We start from the raw sequence: 5,671 nt of genomic DNA on the forward strand, positions 1-5,671 counted from the left end.
CACATGGACAAACTGTTCCACAACCAGATCTCCTTCCTTTACCATATCCTGTAAACCACAGGTGAAACCTTGTCCACACTTTTGTATGGGCCGTGCCAGGATGCTAGACATTTGGTATTCCTGTGTTTATCTTTTGCAAAGTTGATTTTAAAGACTTGATTACTTACTTCATTCTCTTTCACAGATGTTTTTCTTACCATAGTATGATTTTACACTGTCAGCTGCTCTTTCTTAATTCCGCTGTGCAAATGCAAATGCATGCTGCAAGTACTTTGTCAAGTTTTCCTCATATTCATGAATTGTAGATGCATTTAGTAGGACTTGTTCATTAGTCCTATATAATAAATGTTGTGGCAAAACCATTTTTCTACCTGTCATACCTTTATGTGAGCTGAGAACTGTGGATTTGATTTGGATGGTGTTGACCTGCTAGCCATTAGCATCAGAGGGAGTCACAAATCCCATCTGGATCCTGCTACAGCTACAAAATTTTTTAAAAAATCAATGATTAATCTATTGCAACATTCCATACCTCCAGAACAAGAAGGCCAATAGGAAATGTGTAGTTTCCTTTTCACTCCCAAAATTTGACACATCTTTGTCTACACTTCCCTGTTAAAATTACTTCCCCAGTCTGATTCTATTCTTTGAGGTAACCAAACCTAGAAAAAATATAATTCATCAGCAATGTGGCTGCTGTTTGAACACTGCAGTCAGGAGCTGTAATACACTTCAACCATTTGTATATTAAACAGGTGACTGTCAGCATATATCTGTTTCCCTGTGGTGATCTTTGGACAGGGGAAATAAAATCTCCTTGTTATTCTGACCAGGGAAGTATCAGACATTGTCATGATCTCTGCTTCCAAAAGGTCAGGGTTTTCCCAACTCCCTTGGAAGCAGATCCATAACTCAGGTTCCGAGTGCCAACCAGTCCCAATTGGGACCTTTTGGACCCAGTCCTGGCGCCAGTGGCACCAGGCTCATAAATATGCCCAGTCCCAGCGCTGGAAGCGCCGGGCTCATAATGCTTGGGTGGACTTACCTGCAGCAGACCATGCTGCTTACTTGCCTGCCAGTTGAGCCTCTGATCCTCTTCTGTTTGGAACTACTTTTCCTGTTGGGTGGGGCAGGAGCCACTCCCTAGATTCAGAACACTCGAACTCTTCTGGAAAGCAGGAACTCTTTTCTTACCTAGGCGTGGCTGTGGAAGGAGACAACTAAGCACTACAGGAGGCTATTTAAACCACACCCGATGGATGAATCTTGCTTTGCGTTATTCTGCATCCTCAGCAGCAGAACGCTCATCGTGTCTTCTGCATCTGATCCTGGGCCTAAGGAAAAAGGCTTACCATTCTGAATCCAGTCTTCAGCAACACCTATAAAGACAAGAAAGAACAGGTTAGCATTACGGTCTTCAGTGACAGCTCTTCACTTACCTGGTCCATCGGCTGTCACCAACGCCTCGCGCTACATTCCGGCATCTGAAAGACAAAGGCTTACCTACTCTTCGTGCGCTCCGGAAGTCTTCACACTGCATTCCGGCCTCTGAAAGACAAAAGCTTACCAACTCTTCGCACGCTCCGGAGGCCTTCGGCGCTGCATCCCGCATCTGAAAGACAAAACAAGGTGCGTTTAAAGACATTGGGGAACTTTAATACTCACATGCCATTACTCCTTTCCACATCTAACCCAGTGGGTATTCCGGCACCCTGCAGCCGCCCCGAACTTGTACCTGCAAAATAAAAAGACAGTTAGAGCGCATCGTGAAGCAGGCAACAAGCGCTTACTTATGTGCTTCCAGGCGCTTCTATTCTTCACACGGGCTCCATCTTCAACTCACTTCAGCCCGCCATCCGCCATCGCCGGAACCCTGCAAACAAGAGACATCATTACTAAAGACTTTAAAGACATTAGAATTACTCGAAACTTACCGTTCGTGCAGTAAACGACGGACAGCAGTCCTCTGAAGTCAAGAGGCCTGCTCCCCTTATCCAGTGAAGAAACTGGTTACAGCACCCTGCCTCGAGGCAGATGGAGAGCACGGCGTTCACTTACCTAAGACATCTTACCCTTCGAGCCAGACATACAGTGCACTGAGGTCCAGCCCAAAGAGCCAGCCGTGTGTTACACATCACCTTTGAAGATACGGTATACGCCCAGTCAAGACCGGCGCCTCTACGGGAATCAGGTGAGCGTTACAGAACGCAAAGCCTACCACAAAACTCCCGTCCAGGCGCTATGGAAACCTCGGATACCGACCAGCTAGCCCAGTTACTTGGGGAACTAAGGGCAGAAGTGCATGCAGCCCGTCAGGAAACGAACGCTCTAAGAAGGGAACTGATTATTTCCAAGGAGCGAACAGATGATCTCGCTAGACAATTGCTACAGTCACAAGCCGGACAGACCCCGTTACCCGCATCTGGGGGAAATCTTCCTTCTACATCCTCTATGAATCCAGTGCAGATCAACCTACCTGGGAATGTACCTCTGTCTCCGCCCGAACGATTTTCTGGTGACCCAAAGAGGTTTGCAGTATTTATCAATCAGTGCCGGTTGCATTTCTTATGCCGGCCAGCAGCCTTTCCAACTGATCAAGCTAAAGTAGCTTTCGTGCTTTCGTACCTTAGTGGCAATGCGGCAGACTGGTCGATCCCTCTAGTAAATCAAGATGATCCGGTCCTCCATGATTTTCAAGCTTTTCAGCTCAGTATGGAAAAACTGTTCGCAAGACATTCACAGGGGCAGGCCTTGGACAATGAGCTTCTTTCGTTGCGACAAGGTAATCAAGACCTTTTGGCTTATATTGCGTCTTTCAACAGACTGATAGTGGAAACTCACTGGCCTGAGGACAAAAGGATTACGCTGTTTTATAGAGGTCTACGCGGAGAGCTCAAAGATGTGTTAGCCCAAGTAGTGAATCCCCCACAAGATTGTTCGGACTATATAGACTTAGTCGTTCAAATAGATCACAGACTGCAGAACAGGAAGGCCGATCGTTCCAAGTTTGATGCTCGAGTATTTTCCAAACCGCCAACTCCTTCCAAAGGAGTAGACTCCGGGGAACCCATGCAAATAGGGGGTCTGAAAGGTCCTCTAACACAAAAGGAGCGGGAAAGGAGAAAACAGTTGCAATTATGCCTCTATTGCGGAAACTCAGGGCACTTTCTTCGAGACTGTCCGGTGAAACCTGCCAAGAAGGCAGTAGGAGCTGCAGTTACCAAAGTTACAAACTCTGAGCAGGGAAACGACCTCGCCCGACAAGAATAGAGGTCCTCTTGCCGAGCGTGAAAACCAGTTCCGTGACCTCGCATTTCGTGATACCTATGGTCCTCATTAGCCCTGATAATCCGGATCGATTTAATGCAATTGAAGCTTACGTCGACAGCGGTGCCATCGGCAATTATGTGGATCATGAAATGGTTTTGAGGATGAATCTAACTCTTTGTCCCAAGGCTGTAAAGGACGTCATTACTACGGTGGATGGTACGGAGATAGCCTCCGGGCCAGTAACGCATACCACTCAAGAAGTGACGCTAGTAAGTCAAGATGGACACCATGAGAAGATCGTGTTCGATGTGATCAAGGCCCCTCAGTTTCAGATTATTCTAGGAATACCTTGGTTAGAGAAACACAATCCTCTGATCGATTGGCGAGCAAGAACGGTCCAGTTTCCAGAATGTGTCTCTACTTGTCACCCTCCACCTGGTGTTGCACTGGCAGCAATTTCTTCAGTGACTCCCCAGTTACCTCCCGAATACCTAGAATACCAAGATGTTTTCCGGAAGGATCAGGCTAACTCTCTACCTCCTCATAGGTCTTATGACTGCCAGATCGACCTGATACCTGGATCTACTCCTCCTTGTAGTAGAATTTATGCCCTCACCGAGCCTGAGAACCTTCACCTTCGACAATACCTGGATCAATACCTGGCTAATGGGTTTATTCGTCCTTCCAAGTCCCCTGCTTCTTCAGCTTTGTTCTTCGTTCCAAAAAAGGAAGGAGACCTTAGAACTTGTATATATTATCGCTCCCTGAACCAGATCACCGTTAAGAATAGATATCCGTTACCTTTGATCCCTGAACTCCTGGACCAATTCAGAAAAGCATGCATATATACAAAGCTGGATCTTAGAGGAGCTTACCACTTGGTACGAGTAAAAGAGGGCGATGAATGGAAGACGGCCTTCTGCACCAAGTATGGGCTATTTGAATATCAGGTCATGCCCTTCGGACTTTGTAATGCCCCGGCCGCCTTTCAATATTTTATGAACGATGTCCTCAGAGAGCTCATAGATGTGTGTGTTGTTGTTTACATTGACGACATCCTCGTTTATTCTTCATCGGAATCTGAACATCGGAATCACGTGAAAATGGTCCTCGAAAGATTGCGTCAACACAAACTTTTCGCTAAGTTGGAAAAATGTGTTTTCAACGTGACTGAAGTTGAATTCTTGGGATTCATATTATCACCTGGCGGAGTGCGTATGGATTCAAAGAAGGTCGATGCAGTTCTCAAATGGCCATCACCATCCTCCGTAAAAGGTGTGCAAAGCATGTTAGGCTTCGCTAACTTTTACCGCAGGTTTATCCCCGAATTCTCTCGAATAGTCCAGCCCATCACTGCCTTGTTAAAGAAAAACAAACGTTTTGAATGGTCTACTGAGGCGGAACAAGCTTTCCAGGATTTGAAGACTAAATTTATCTCTGCACCAATCTTAAAACACCCTCGCCCCGAACTCCCCTACATCGTGGAAACTGATGCTTCAAGCCTTGCCATGGGGGCAGTTCTATCACAAAAGGACCCGGTAACCAATCAGTTGCATCCCGTGGCATTTTGGTCCCGCAAATTCTCGCCTCCTGAAATCAATTACACGATTACTGACAAGGAACTTCTGGCTATCAAGTCTGCCTTTAAGGCTTGGCGGCATTATCTGCTGGGGGCCCGACACACCGTTACTGTGATTACGGATCACCGAAACCTGCAATATTTGAAAACCGCAAAAGCCCAATCCTCTAGACAACTCCGTTGGGCATTATTCTTTGCCGAGTTTGACTTCATAATTACCTATCGACCTGGTACAAAAAACGGTAAAGCTGATGCCCTTTCTCGGATGGGAGTGGAAGAACACTTGATCAACCCTAAACCTGTACCAATCATTCCCGAACAAAGAATTCTGGGTGTAATCGCCACAGAATCCATAGAGGAAGTTAAGGATAAAGCCAGGCAACTTGTAACTCTAGCAGACATACAGAATTGGCATCTGCAGGGAAAGGACTTTGCAGTAAAGGACAACTTATTGTATTTCCAAGAACGATTATACTTACCCAGCACAGATTTACAGAAAAAAGTAATCTCTTGTTATCACGATTCTTTAATGGAAGGACATCCCGGTATGGCCAAGACCTCAGAAAAGATCAAGCGCTACTTCTGGTGGCCGTCTTGGAAAAAAGATATCAGAGACTTTATAATGTCCTGTGGAGTATGCGCCCAAAACAAGAGTCAAAAGGAAAGACCAGCAGGCCTCTTACACCCTATTGACATCCCACCTCGCCCTTGGCATACGCTTTCTATGGACTTCATCACCGATCTACCTCCATGCTCCGGATACAATACGATTCTAGTAATCGTGGACTTATTCTCCAAGATGGCGCATTTCATTCCGCTCAA

The sequence above is a fragment of the Ambystoma mexicanum genome, chromosome 8 (assembly GCF_040938575.1).
Source record: "Ambystoma mexicanum isolate Mex_15411 chromosome 8, UKY_AmexF1_1, whole genome shotgun sequence".
Taxonomy (NCBI): Eukaryota; Metazoa; Chordata; class Amphibia; order Caudata; family Ambystomatidae; genus Ambystoma; species Ambystoma mexicanum.